Here is a 15,858-nt window from a genome sequence, read left to right as displayed (position 1 = left end):
CCAAGGTATTCCATAATGATAATGGCCACCACTATCACCTTTACAATACAGCTTGTAACGGCCATTACAGTTTCTTCTTCGTCTGTTTTTTTTTTTTTTTTTTTTTAAAGAAAAAATCCAAAAACCTATACCGGTTCTGTTATGGAATGTTATGCGGCCGTTACGGCCTTTACGGGGGTGTAACATGCCGTTACGAGTCAATTTTATTTTATTTTTCGAAATGTTGTTATGGCCATTACAACCATGCAATGTGTAACTGTTGCCACTGTTATCTTTATGTAATAACCTTTATGGCCTCGTAATGGCCATTACGGCATATCATCTTCATACTACAAGAAACTGGCCTTTAGCGGCGGTCAAAACCGCCGGCAAAGGCCCATAAAACCGCGACATCCTTTGCCCGCGGTCAGCTAATAGCCGGTACAGCCTCGGTTGATAAAGGTTTTACCGGCGGTCAGGACCTTTACTGATGATCGTGCTGGACGCCACTAAATCGCCAGTTTTTGCTACACTACTAGAAAACTGGTCAAACTACGGATAAAATCCGTAGCTAAAGATGATTAGCACAGTCGACCGTAGCCATATGTATTAAATCCGTAGCTATAGGGATCATGGCCACCAACAATCCATAGCAATAGAGGAAATCTTTCTTATCAAAAAGTTTTAAAAAAAAAAAAAAAAAAGAAAGAAAGAAAAAGAAAAGGTGACCCACATGGATCCTAGTTGTTGTTGTTTTTTTGTTTTTTTGTTTTTTTACACCAGTCTAAGCAGCTAACATACCTTGGTTAATGTCAATGATTGCCATTGTTTCCAAGGGACTCATTTCTTTTGTCGATCTTTGGTGAGCTGTGTAGCAGTAAAAGGCATCAGCACCAGTATTTTGGAGTCCTTCAGCAGGTTCAGGCCCTCAATGATATTGAGGTTCACCACCTGTGAGCGGAGGTTCTCTGTTTTGTCTACCAGAAGCTCAATCTTCTCACCACGGTCCAGAACTTGCACAAAGGGAGATTACAATGGGTTTATGTTGTTCTGCACATCACACGATTTAAATAATTTGGGGGCTTCAAAAGACAAGACTGCATGGAGGACCCTAATCTTGGCATTTGGGTGGCCCAAGGAAAAAGATTTTCCTAACTGCACAAAAAATAAATCCAATATATTCAAGTCAATGCCATCCATGCTCTTTGTCATGAACTCATTTAATTCTTGATTGTAGTATCAACATATTTAAATCATAATTTTGAAACTAACTGCCTGTCTTTATCTCTACATATAAGACTGTTGATTTAGAGAGACTATGGGACCACTGAAACTCCATTAGTTTAAAGGTTTTTGTCTTCCCTATGTTGTTGAAGATCTACTAGGTTCAACATATATTTCATAGGCCACAAAATGAAGATCACAAGATAATCTTGCTCACTGTCAGAAATTTACTATTATATCTAGAGACTTCAAATTTGGATGATGGAAAGTAGAAAGTGTGTCAATGGATCCCTTACATGCGCATGTTGGCTCAGCTGAGTATTCCAACTAGGGATCTGATCTAAAAACCTGCTCTCCCTACAAGATAAAACCCTGCATTCCACTGAAATTATGTGTTTAACTGGGATTCAGCAAACTGTAAATGTGAGAGACGACATACAAACCTGGAGTATACTTCGAGTTATTTTGACAAACAATCAGTTGTGTATGTCTTTGTAAGTGGACACAGAAGGAAAACATAACCATGAGACTTCATCACTCCACGATGTTAAACATCTGTTAGATGTCTTGCTCCACAATATATCCACATAATAAGGGCTAAATGAGAACAATTTTAAATTATTACAGATTTTTACAATGATATGCAGAGAAAAAGTTCTGTCATGCATTTTCTACTTTCGAATACAAGAACGGAATGTAAAGTGAATCAAGTTTTCAAGAAATGCTATATTGCAAAAAGAATGAATCATCTATACCTAAGAAGTTGTAAATGGACGTAGCAGAAGGGGCAGGAGAAATCCCCTCCTTCGGAGATATCAATTCCAGTAAACGGTTTTGTGACTCAAAATCGAGCCTTTGACATAAGCACGTACAACAATAACTCCGTAAAATCCCCTTATTTGGAAATATCAATTCCAGTAAACGGTTTTCTAGAGGAATTTGTTACACCCACTCGAGCTGTTTGCAGATACTGACTGGTTAAAGATGGGGTGAAAGTGGGCCTGGCTTGCCCATGCCCTGCCACCATGAGGATCACCTAGTGCAAAAATCAGCCCCATCCATGTTTTTTAGACTCAGCAACTTGGATCGATTCGTTCGGTCTTGAGTTGAGTTGTGACTTGCCTGAGTCGGGTATTAAATTGGCAATGGTAACAAAGACAGAGAGAGACAGTGGAAGAATTGTTATTCCTTTACAGTGCCCGCACATAGATTGGAATCCTTGGAACCAGCTGAATGTGAGCCGAGCTTCGAGTGGTGTAGGAATAGAATGTAACAATATAGGGAGACTAACAACATAAGAAGAGATAGGAAACAGTTTTGTGTGGAACAGAAAGCAACTAACAGCTGAAAGGCTCAACAATCGCGTGTATAATTCTACATGGAAAAAAAAAAAAAAAAAAAAACAACAAGAACATGGTTTTACAAGTATTAACAACTATTTTCTGTATTTTCCAGGTTACTACAAAAATCTATGAATCAAACTTGCACAGGGCCCAGATATCCAGATAATTTTTTAGACAATTTCACATCTAGGAAGAAATAAACCAATATCAGCAGTCTTCCACCACAATGAAGTGGGAAAATGAACCTGATCAGCTATGAAAAACATGTGGCTATGGAAACACTATTACAGAAATGGCCAATTTCAATTAAAGATCACATATTTAAAAATTACTTCCTTTCACTAAATAAAACAAACGAGATAGAACAAGGAAACTCAACTTTCTACCATACTTGGTTCTCCAACCCCAGAAAGTCTCAAGTTCAATTCTTCAATCTTGAACCCTGAGACTCAAAACTCCTTTTCAATTGGTCAACAAATATAATTGAATTAAAGAGGAGAAAATCAACATTTGTGTTATGGAAGAATCAAGCCTATGTTTACACTGAAGAAGCCTGCAAAACAATGCAGTTGGCTTTTGCTTTGCAAAGTGGCTCTTGAGAAACCAAATAAGTTTTTGAGGAATGCCTGAGGATGGCTTTCCCAATACCCAAGCAGCGTAGGCAATCTCTTTCACAAGAAATATGTTTCCACAAAAACAGATTCGCTTGGAAATTGAGATCCATGGAGTTTCATGGAAATCGGAGTTCTTAGCAAGAGTTCAACACAAACAGCACAAACCTACAGGAAGAGCTTCACAATAGTACAGACATTTTAAAAGAATAAAGCTCTGATGAAATAGTCACATATATTCATATTTCAATATGTCATTATAAAGTCAAGGGGCTGAATATTGATATCACGTGACTGCATTCTATTTGAAACAAAATCTCATATTTATCTCAAAACACTCGCTTAGTTTTTAATGCCTAAAATCTAAATTCAATACTTGCATAAAAGCTCACCTTTGAATAATGGATACTCCACACAACTTCTTGTAGAAGACTACTCCGGTGTACACAGACCCTGGATAGAGAAAAAGGAAGTCTACTCTGATGCATCTCTCATGTTAATGATGCATTGTGATCGACCGCAAGCAAACAACATGCCCCAATATTAAGATAATCAAATGCAAACATTATCAGTTAGAGGAATAACAAACTACTCAAATGCGACCGTTATCAATTAGAGGAATAACAAACTATGTTACATAAATGTGAGGTAATGAACAGATAGTACATGGCTTGCATGAAGTTATATTGCGGGCTTCTAAACAAGAAATCACTTGTTATGCATGCCTCACTAAGCATGAAGTCGTGAAAATTCTTACTTGAAGGCGACTATGGACACCCAACATGAAGTCGTGAAAACGGATTCACTTTTTCCTCCAGTTAGATGGCCTGTGTAAAGAGAATGGAAGTATTAGAAGTCACTAATCCATTGAGTGGACAAACATATAGTTTTATGGCTCAGATTTCAATTTCCTTGCAACTTACCCATAACAAACAACCCATTTGGGATATTAAATCAAGATCTAAAACTACCATGAAATATTCATTGAGGAGAATTAAGTCTCTTGTCTACTCTACAAATCAGAATAGGAATAAACTTTCTCACTGATGTGGACATTCTTCAAGTTCATGCCGGTAAAATCATCAACATATATGTAAGAACTAGAACCTTATGACCCAAGGTCCTCTTCAAGATCCTAGGGGAAGCCTTACAAGTGGTTCACTCCATACATCACCATTTCAAATTCAGAAATGCAAGTAAAACATACAAATGGAAGCACGGCCAGGTAAAGTATAATTGATCCATTTCACATGAATTGGTACTGATTTTCCCGGAATCATGATACCCAGATACTTTGAGAAAGATCAATCACCCATGCATATTAACAGACAGCTGTACTTGTTGAGGGATGATTTGTAATGGCATTCCTGTAATTCTTTTGTGATGACAAACTTGCAACTATATTGCTTTCTGGATCTCTCCAATCCTCCTAGCTATTCTAGATTCTTCCTGCATTTGGTACTAGAGGTTTATAGATATCATATCTTGCATTCTATCACTTAAAATTGTCTGCACTCAACATGGTATCTGAGCAAGTTCTCTGATCCTGTAGAAAATTTTTAGGCTTCACATCTCTGTGGACGTAACTAGTATAAGACACAGAAGCATGGTGTTGGAAATAGAAACATAAAAACTATGACAAATAGAAAAGGCAAATTTCCAAGACTTCATCAATTATATATCACTTCAACTCAATAAACAAAAACACAAACAGGAAAAGCTGGAGAAAAAACTAGAATCTGAACATTACAGTAATAACCTGGGACTGACTGTTGCAATTGAATTAGGTTTTATCAACATCATGTAAATGCAATTTTCCAACATTTTTAATTTCATCAGCTTAAGGTTTGTAGTAACACACCCACATGAATGGCCTAAAGCTCAAGCCGAATGTGTAGAAAATGTAGATATTTGAGTGTACTGTCGTAGGTCTTAAAAATTATTCAGCTACTCCTAGAGCAGATAACTATAAAACATAAGCAACTTAAGAAATGTGTAATAGGAAATGTCCATTTTGATTTTGAACTCGATGACGAGTGATGCTGCAGCCTAGGAGTTGGTTCCACGAAAGCCCAGGAGTGGGCCCCACAAGCTGTTTGATCAGAGATTAGGGGGCCCTACAATAACAATCCAATACAGAGTTGAGTAATTGGTCAAGCTTTTTTGTATTAAAAAATCTTATGTGGTCAGACATTTCAAGCAATTGATCAACATTTCAGATAACCAATTTCTACAAAATAATAATAATAAAAACCTGCACTGCATCTTCCCTTCACAAACCCCCATGCTCCAGTTTTTCATTTATGCCATGCACTTACTGTTTGTGCCCAAACACAATAGCAATATTTCTCTAAAATTTCAACTAACCTGATGATGCATTCGGAACCAAAGTTTATTCATCTCTGTGAAGTTTTGAAGTACAAATTCCATAACATCATTAACAGTGTTAGCATCCCTGTAGGAAGACAATGGACATGGTATAGAGCATTTTATCGGCGATCTATAAAAAGATATCATTCATTTTTCAAGATATCTACACCATATATCACATAAGAACCTTAGATCTGACAAGAAATCAAGGAAAATCAAAGTAGAAGGGCGGAAAACGATGACATCGCAGGAAAAAAAATCTCAGATCTGAGGAAAACTCACTGACCTGGATGTTGTGCTCGAGGTCCCAACATGAAAACCCTAATCCTCTATATAATCCAAAAGAAGCAGGAGATATCGATTTTCTCCATTTTACGTTGATCCGATGATTTGTACAGAGAGCTCAATGGGATTTTATTTTGTACCATTGTTATCCCTAGCAATTTATTTGTAGGCCACTGATTCACGGGTTAGAATCATCCGATCTGGGAAGTTTTTAAGCACTAACATCCATTATGGGCTCCTTCAAATCAATGGTCATTATCCCCAAAACATAGGACCTTTATGCACAAAACTCCTTGCAAGTTTGATGAATTGTAGTTTTTACCATCCTTCACATTTTACTCACTAAGATTCTACTCTTTCTTCTTATCTCAACAGTCAAGTCATTGTTAATAAAAATAAACAAATAAATAAAAATCAAAAGAACTGAATTTTTAAGATCAAGAGTAAATTAAAAATGACAAAAGTAGAACAATAGAAATCCAAGAAAGAAATGTGAACAGGCATTTTTTTAATCAGTTGGATTTATGATCCAATGAGTGGCAAGCTATTTATGAAGACATGATCCACCATTAGCAAGATTTTGCCTTTCTCATCAACTCATCTCCACTGTATATGTGCCACATGGTTTGTCAATATGAAAGGCCACCATGTGGATATACTGTGGCTTATTAAAAAGAAAATAACAGGTGCAACTCTAGCCTATTAGAATTAGACCAATGTGTGAATTTTTCCCCAACCTTTCTAAACCCTCCATTTGCAAATCAATGATGTGACAGACAAGATAGTCCAATCCCCTCTCTTTTTTATTTCTACAGTTCATTTATACGGCTGACCACTTGATTAATGGTCCCAATCGCCCTCAATATGTGCCACGTGTACAGTAGAGATGAAAGAGAGAGTGATCAAAAGAAAACCATAGTAATCTTAAACAGTATAACATAACAATCACCCACTAATCGACATTACCGAATAATTAACAGAAATCCTAGTCATTATTAACAATTCCGAAAATAACACAAAAATGGGAAATGAATAAGAAAGTCTACTAAAAAGCACCGAAAATTTTGAATATTTTCCGGGCGAAGAAACTTCAGTAGGCGGAGCTGTTACCGTTCGGTCCGAGCGAAGTTCAGGTGATGGTGGAGAGCTGCTTGCAAGCATCAATGTTCTTGAGGACCACTTTGTTGAAGGCATATTGCCATATCCAGAACAAAAATTATTCCATATCAGAACTGAAATGAATATGAAAATGGTAAGGTGAAGTAATGAACCTTCATCTTATTAGGTACGTCCTCATAGTAATGAACTTTCATAGAGGAAGACCCTCTCATACTCATGTACATGATACCTTAAGTAGTTGTGTATTCTAGTAATGTGCATAAGCTTGTTTGGTTCAGCTTTACCAAGTCTCTTGATGTAGACCGGTCTTCCTTCTTATCAAAAAAATACAGCAAAGTGGATCTGTTCATAGACATTCTACTTATCAAAAAGAACGTTAATATACACATCCAACAAGAAACATTCATGGAAATATAGCATAATAAAACTTATGCAGAAAGTTCTTCCATTCTGCTTGTTGCTAGACCTGCCCTTGCAGATTCTTGCAAAATCAACACTCCCGTGGAGGATATACATGATCAGATGTTAGCTGCTCACAACAAACACTTACTACCATGATTGGAAGGATCAAGTCAATCACTGATGCAACCAAACGCACCTTTGGCCATTTAATGCAACCAAACGCTATAGTGGAGACTTTTATGAAAAAAGAAACTGTAATGAAGCATCAAACACATGCTAGTGTAAGACGCTGGTTACTACGATAAGGACAGTGAGAGGTTACCGTAAAAGAATGTCTCATAAGCTTCCCAAAAGAATATAACTGTCATGAGAGCCATTTAAGTGCCCAGGGAATTGAATAACATAGAATAGAAAGATCAAAAAGGAAGGGCACAATTGACAGCTTAACACGATAAGTATGGTGACGGCAGAGCTAATGCACATCAAAGGTCATGTCTTCAGAAGGCTTGTATGATCTGAATTTTTCTTTACTGATAGTTCAAGTTTTTCAGAACCGAATGAAACTAATCCTTTTCCAAAGTTCTTCGTCACATTACCTAAGAAATGAAGGGAAAAATCTCTGTGTTGATGTTTAATAAATCAACATGGGCAGCCCTTTCCAAATCTGACCTAGCAGTCCTCTCCCTTTCCAGCTCCTGTAGATTGGCAGGAATGCAGATCAATAGGTCAGCTTCATAATTTAATGCATTTCTTTTGAAAGAAAACATTAAATTATTAAGAATGAAAACAGACAAAGACAAGAAATCAATCCCATAACTACAAAGCCGCTAAGGAAATTCAAAAGAATCTAGAAGATTGGGCTTTGTCATTCGAACATTGAGGCATGATTGTTTTACAATGAATAATAGAAAACTGAGTAAAAGCATCCACAACCAACAGTGCTTCCACCCACATGTTAGTGGCAAATGACATGTTATGAAGAAAGTTCCTACAAACACCAATAAGCGTTAAGTAGATAAGGCATGTTGGGCCCTCAACAAACACAAGAACAAGAACAAGAACAAGTTCCTACACAAGAACAAGAACAAGAGGTACTTTAAGTAGATAAGGCATGTTGGGCCCTCACAGTCAAAAGGATAAACTGTTTGCAGAAGCTTGGTTTGAAAGCATTAGTGGACCACTAAAACTTGGGGCTTTCCGTGCAACACAGCTTACCCTTCTCATTTGCAGGCTGATTTTCGCCTTCCCACCTAATAACAGTAACAAACAGAAAACCTGATGCGTCTCATCTTTGGAGCATATAAAATTGCCTTGACACTTGAACATGACACCAATGAAATGAAAGTAATGTAAAATAACGACAGTTCACAAACAAGAAAAGTCAAGATAATGTGTGCAGAACCTTCTACTGCATTATAACTGAATCAGTAGTGCTTTTGTTTGGCTAGTTACATCAGTCACGACATAACAAACTTCAGAGTTTCCCAGATACGACATCCCATTTCAATAGTGAGAAGGAAAAAGTCACGGTTTTAATAAAAAAGAAGAGAATGAGTTGATCCATTGGATCTTTCAGAAAAAAAGAAAAAAAGAAAAAAAGAAGAGCTGATCCAATGGAAAATGAACTGCAGAAATTAAATTTCACAATGAGCAGTCTATACACTGGATGGTCTGGTTACATCAAATGTGCACAAGTTCATAGAGGAGGAGATTAGAAATAAATGGATAATGGAATAGTACAATGAGCAAAAATTCAAAAAAGTTCTAATTTGGATAGCTATCCCATTCAAACTGCACTGCAAAGAATGATTAGAAAAAAAATTTGTGCATAACATACTGATACAGTAACGATATTCTGTATTTTTACAACTAGCTTTTGATAAGGAAGCCTTAGCATGGAATGGAGACATTTTATTCCAAATATCAGTTCAATCACTCAATCATTTATATCATTATTATGGACTTTCCTACTGCATCAAGTATCAGATCCACACTAATGCAAGACAATCAGAAAGGTTCAGCTCCAAACAAAACATCAATGCCAACTAATAGATGCAATGAGAAGGAAAAAGGAATATAACCCTAAAAGATCCCTGGGAATAGTCATCTATTGCTCTACATAAATGCAATACTTCCAAAATTCAACTTCGGGTACATATCAGATGATGAGAATTTTGTCCAAATTTCATCACTTATTACATACAGAAGTACCAGTGAAGAAGCATGGAAAAAAAAAAAAACACAAAAACGGAGGAACCAGTAAACCCAGTTAAAACAAAATCGACTCCACTTGCATCAATTCAGAAACAAAAAGATGTTGCAATGCATGAATCACTAAAAGAATGTCCGATATCTGAGCAGCCCATAGAAATAATTTATGGGGCCACAACCAAACTCTATGAATCAGTCAAAATCAGAACAGATCCTTGGGGCTGTTACTGGCCTGCAATTCTGCACTACAACTTAAAACCATGGAATTTGATAGGATACTGCCCAACAAAACTCCACTGCTCATGACAAGCATAGAAACACCAAATTCACTCCCATGAGCTGAAGGATTGAAGGATAGAAGCCCACAATGGCTTTTATTTTAGGCAATGCTTGGTAGAGCTAAAACTAAATTACAGTAGGAACATGGCCTTCCAAGAGCAATTATTAAACCTTTTCCATCCTTTTTTAAATTTAAAAATTAAAAATAAAAAAAATAAAAAAAATAAAAAATAATAAAAAAAACATAACAACAAGCTTCATTAAAGAGGCGTTGAGATAGCACCAAAAACTACAAACAAGAAGACACATGGGCATTGCCCAAAAGGAAAAAATGGTCCCTCATAGCAATTATTAGTGTTGAAACTATAATGATTAAACCTTTTCCATCTTTTCTTTGGTCATTTTGTGTTCAAACTATAATGCTCTTAAATTCCAAGATTTCTGAACTTATTCAAAATTACAATTCCCATGGGAAAAGGCCAATAACAGAGCCTGGCAGGAAACGTTCCTACGACAAATTACTTTTAGTCCCGCTGCCAAACAGAACCTTAACCACAATGAGAGGCTTAAAGATAGGCTGGAAACCCAGTGATCCAATAACAAACCATGATTTTATTTTAGGATGCACATATATGATTGCTCCCTCAGATTATCAATTCATTAGATGAACATATCAAAAATTTGTAGCTCAAATTGTATTGAAAGCCATACCTAAAATAGTATTTGGCATGGCTCTTGGTATATTTAGTTTGATGACTCCAAACATGACATGTTGTTTCACCATTAGCTTCAGGAAACCTCGTTACAAAACAGATAAATTACTTAGATTGTAAAGCCCTTCTTATTACATATGCAAGCAACAACTAGGAAGCCAAATGAGTTTATTAGCAGTCTTCTTTCCCACTCTAGGTAATTTCCATTTGCATCCCCTGCAGTTCAAACTGTGCCCATTCAAGTTCACGAGAAACATTCCACTGCTAAATAGCTAAAATCATCTGATCAGGGAGATTTTGGACTAGGTCATCTAATCTATGACATGACAAACAGTTTTAACCACCAAAACATTCCTTGTTGAGCCATTTCATCAAACAGTTAGCATGCATGAAATACATCAGGTATTCCACAATGGGGTTTTTAGTTTTTATGGCTGTAACGGACTTCATGGCCATAAAGCAACAATATTTTAATATTAATCAGAGATTATGCCTCCCATGTGGTACCCTGCCATGTCATGTGTGAGTTTGCGCTCATCGGCAGGTCATCCAAATTGCCTATAATAAATCCAAAGCATATTATTGAGGTACCTCTAGCCACAATTGAACTCACACCAAACACACTTCTCACATATCAAACAACAACAAACACCAAGAAATTCTAAGACAGTAAGTAGCAGTCGGGGTTTGGAGTAGTTGGAATCGTCAGTGAGTCCCGAGTTAGACTCATCATGGAACCACCCAACCGATCTTTGAGCATCAAGAATGAATTGCGAAAGCACTAAAAAATGAAGTCAATGGGAATTTAGGGGAAGTCGGTGAGATTTCAGAGAGAGAGAGAGAGAGAGAGAGAGAGAGAGAGAGAGGTGGAGAAAAAACCAAATGGCCTTGCTGCGCAAAACCCACCCCAAAACCCTAGTCTTCTGCAATGGGATCATGAAACCATGGCAAGATCCTGTCGCTTCCTTGCAAGGATCAAAACTCACTTCAAGAATTATCTTAAAAACCTCTTCGAGTCCCACCCCATAGAATTATGCTCGTCCTTCTCGAGAATCTTCAAAACCCCTTTGAAAAAACCCACCTCACATGATAAAATTAGGCCCCTGCACGTCTGAAAATCGAACTCCTCTTCCGCTTTCTTCAGCACGTCTGGAATTTGCAATTCAATGCCAATCAGATCTATAACTCCAAACGCCTAAAAAATCAAAAAACGGGACTTCTCTCACAAAATGCAATTTCTACAAGAAACGCTCCACCAAATGCTTCGACCTCAACTAGATTTGCTCCAAGCCATATTCAAAACCCTAAAAAAGAGTGAAGGGGGAAAGGCTAAAGAAAATCCAAACTAGATCTGCTACAAGTTGTAGAGAGAGAGAGGGAGGGAAAGGGAATAGCGGAAGAGGGCGCCGAGAGAGAGAGATAGAGAGAGAGAGAGAATGGGGGCGGACGGTGCTGGGAGTGAGAGAGAGAGGGAATGGGGTGGAGGGCGCTGGTAGAGAGATGATATAAGAAACGAACGCTCGTTTCTTTTAATTAGCGCAAAGAGTTCCCCTGACACCACACTTTCGGCGGCGCTCATTTCCTTCTGTCGTCAGTAGCCACACGAAGCCCAACGATTCTTACCTTTGCCCGTGGTTCACATTGGTCATCGGAAGGGAAAAAAAAAGAGTCGGTAATGGCTCACTTTCTTGTAGTGCAACTTGCTTCTGGAGGTTTATGGCCAAATATGTTTTGCCTTGTGTTGCGGTAATCTTGCGTTTTAAAGCTTGTCACTTATAGGTCTTCCCAAGTAGAACCACTTGTATTCAGTCATGTGTCACAAGAAAAGTCATTGCCAATTAAAACAGGAGTCATGAAAATCCTTTTAGGTCATTATGGTACCGATGGCCTCTCTTATTTTGCAATGTGTCTTTATAACAAATTTTCACACGTGTGTTGAAATGTGTCTCGTATCGACAACTTTTCTTACACTTCACGATCTCCTCCTGAAGATCGCATCTGCTGCGGAGATCTCATCTTGATCTTGCTTGTAGTGGTACCACCACGTGTTGATCTACTGGCCATCAGATCTAGTGCAGTCAGATTAGGGGTAACCGTAGTTATGAAAAGATAAGCTTGAAAAAAATTAGATGGGCCCCATCAATGGGAATAACGTAAACTTATGCCTAAAATATGCAAGTTCACGTGTTGTGGCCTGTTAAAATTGTGGCACCAAAGTCACTATTGGGTCTATTCTTTTTTTTTCTTTTTTCTTTTTTGAGCCCATATGACCTGTGTTTCATGTTAACAAGGCTCAATTGTTAGTGGACCGTTGGAGAGATATTTATGATATTTCTCTAATGAAGGGGTGGTTTTTAGGGTTAGTTATATTGGGGTTAAGAGTGACATACGATTTTTATTTTTTTAAAATGCTTTTTAGAGCCTCTAAGAGAGAGAGAGAGAGAGAGAGAGAGAGAGAGAGAGAAGGTTTTTGTTGTATGTTCTCTCTATCCCTGTAATCTTATTTGAATAGTAGATTGATGAGTTTGTGCCGTGGTTTTTTTTAACAACAGTTTTCGATGTAAAAATCATGCGTTTTATATACGTTTGATTGGATTTTCGTTTTCTCTTGTTTATTTCAATCCAAATTAAGGTGCTTCCACAGGGCCGGATCTCCAACAGGTAGTATTAGAGAGAGGTTGGTTTGTTACTTTAGATTTGAGATATGGCGTCAAGGGGGTCAAATGTGAAGTTCGAGACAGAGAAATTCATAGGTAAAAATAACTTTAAACTATGAGATTGAAGACGAAAGCCCTCATAGTTTAAAAAGGGTTGCAGTATGCACTCCTTGAAAAAGTGCATCATTCGGAATCTTTGAAGGAGAAGATTGAGATGAACTTGAACAAAGGAAAATTAATACAATTTAATTATGTTTGGTCAATGAAGTCCTTTACAATATCATAGATGAGATGATTACTGCTGGTTTATGGGCGAAATTTGAGAGTATTTACATAACGAAATCTCTCACAAATTGTATATTTCTAAAGAGATGGTTTTATACTCTGAAAATGGAGATAGGGTCGGATCTATCTGAACATATCAAAATGCTCAACAAATTAGTTTACAAGCTGATGAGTGTTGAGGTGAAGATCGAGGAGGACGGGAAAGCCCTAATTTTGTTGAAATCTCTCCCTGAGTCATTCAAGTATCTAGTTGGTACTCTTTGCCATAGTAGTGATACTTTAGACATCGAGACTATTATCGTAACCCTTCAATTGAAGCAGTTACGACATCAGAGCGACAATGAATATAACTCTACGGATGCATTGTTTACTCGGAAAAGACTGTCTAAGTAAGAGAAGGGAAAACCACGATCTAGATCCAAGTCAAGAGTAAAGAAAAGTTGATGTGTTAGAATTGTTAGAGGATGAGACATTTAAAAAATGACCGTCAGTTTTCCAAAGCCCTAAAGAATGAGAAGTCAGATGATTCGCCGAAGGAATCTAATTCAGTTGAATCTAGTGAAGGCACAGATGGTTGTGATGTATTGTCAACAACCAAGGCTGAGAATTCCTATCAGGAAAGGATCTTGGATACAAGGGCATCATACCATATGTGTCCTCATCATAGTTGGTTTATCACATATAATAAGTATAATGGTGGGCTGGTTCTTATGAAAAATGATGATGCCTGCAAGATTATTGAAATTGGTTCAGTTCGCATCAGGATATTTGATGGGGTGGAGCATACTCTTATATATGTGAGGTACATTCCAGACTTAAAGAAGAATCTGATCTCTTTGAGAGTTCTAGATGCAATTGGTTGCAAGTTCACCGGTTATGATGGTGCCTTAAAGGTTTCAAAATGGGCTCTTACAATAATGAAGGTAGAACAACGCAATAAATTTTATTGGTTGATTGGAAATACTATATCTGATGGAACTGTAATATCTTTAACAGATTCTAGATCAACACATTTGTGGCATGCATGCTTAGGCCACATGACCAAGTGGGGTATGAAGGTACTTCTTGACGTAAGTTAATTCTTAGTTTTAAAAGCTTTGATTTGGATGTATATACGCATTGTATATATGGAAATAGTCGGGGCTGCGTTTTAAAACAAAAAAATATATGTATATGTCAGTAAAGGGAAACTTGTTTACAAGTAGTATCGTCCATTGTTTCTAAAGGAGAATCATCTTACTTTGTCACATCTATCGGTGACTCCTCTAAGAAAGTTTGGATTTATATTTTGAAACATAAATCCAATGTGTTTGCCACTTTCAAGATGTGAAAAACAATGGTTGAAAAATAGACATGGCAAAAAGTGAAAGTTATAAGAACAGATAATGGTGTGGAATTTACTTCAAGAGAATTTAATCAATATCGTAAGAATGAAGAAATAGTCAGGCATAGCACAGTGAGGCATATGCCAAAGCATAATGGTGTGGCAGAATGTATGAACCAGACTCTTTTATAAAGGACTCAAAGTATGTCAAGCAATTCTAAATTAGGCAAAGTGCTTTAGGCTGAAGATGTACGTTTTTATAACTTATTATCTGGTGAATAGGTCTACCTTTATAGTTATTGGTTGGAAAATTCACAAGTCTGGAGTGGTCAGGTAGTTGATTATTTGGGTTTGAGAATTTTTTGTTGTGATGCTTACTCTCATATATCGTCTGTTGAGAGAGATAAGCTAAACTAAAGAGCAAAAAAGTATACTTTTGTTAGTTATGGCGATGAGGTTGAAATGTTACAATTTGTTAAACCGTACTTCATGGAAGATCATTATCAGCCGGGATGTCGAATTTAATAAGGGTTCGTTGTTTCAGAAGGATGAGAAAAAGGAAACAAAAAAGTTAGTTGTTAATGTGAAATTAGACAAGAGTGAGATACTTGAGGAACCTAAGCCGCATATTGAGGTATAAAAAGAGGTGAAATTGCCACCTGTTAGGAGAAATTCACTAAGGGATCGCCGATTACTGTTGAGATACATGAATGACTTTAATATTGCATTTGCTCTGATTATAAATGAGGAGAATCCATGTACTTTTCAGAAAGCTTTAGAAGATAAAGATATAAAAAAGTGGATGATAGTATGCATGAAGATATAGATTCTTTGTATTAAAATCAAATGTTGGAGCTAGTTGAGTTGTCTGTTGGGAGGAAGGTGATCGGGTGTAAGTGGATTGTAACGTCCCGAATTTTCACTGTTTTGGATTTCTAAAAACCCTTAAAAAATTTTCATTACAATTAGCTCACATTGTTACTAACTGACCCCTAATACTCAAGGTGAGCCTATACACTGGTGGTACTGGTAAGGAACCGCACAAATCCAATTTAA

The 15,858-nt window shown here is 37.1% G+C and overlaps 2 long non-coding RNA genes across 4 annotated transcripts; both read right to left on the bottom strand.

The window, feature by feature from the left end:
- Nucleotides 1–3,494: 3,494 nt before the first annotated feature.
- On the bottom strand, nucleotides 3,495–5,939 carry LOC131258189 (uncharacterized). Of its 2 annotated transcripts, none has more exons than XR_009177954.1 (3): nucleotides 5,814–5,939; nucleotides 3,915–3,984; nucleotides 3,495–3,610 (listed from the first exon to the last, which is right to left on the bottom strand). It is a non-coding gene; the product is annotated as an uncharacterized LOC131258189 (long non-coding RNA). The 2 variants fall into 2 exon arrangements; XR_009177955.1 differs by having other exon boundaries at nucleotides 3,550–3,636.
- Nucleotides 5,940–6,744: 805 nt separating this feature from the next.
- LOC131258188 (uncharacterized) lies at nucleotides 6,745–10,018 on the bottom strand. Of its 2 annotated transcripts, XR_009177953.1 has the most exons (3): nucleotides 8,460–10,018; nucleotides 7,930–8,028; nucleotides 6,745–7,676 (listed from the first exon to the last, which is right to left on the bottom strand). It is a non-coding gene; the product is annotated as an uncharacterized LOC131258188 (long non-coding RNA). The 2 variants fall into 2 exon arrangements; XR_009177952.1 differs by having other exon boundaries at nucleotides 6,745–8,028.
- Between the last annotated feature and the right edge of the window lie 5,840 nt (nucleotides 10,019–15,858).

This window comes from Magnolia sinica, chromosome 10 (assembly GCF_029962835.1).
Source record: "Magnolia sinica isolate HGM2019 chromosome 10, MsV1, whole genome shotgun sequence".
Classification (NCBI taxonomy): domain Eukaryota; kingdom Viridiplantae; phylum Streptophyta; class Magnoliopsida; order Magnoliales; family Magnoliaceae; genus Magnolia; species Magnolia sinica.
The sequence above is the reverse complement of the archived record's forward strand: the minus strand, read 5'-3'. Positions and strand labels throughout refer to the sequence as shown.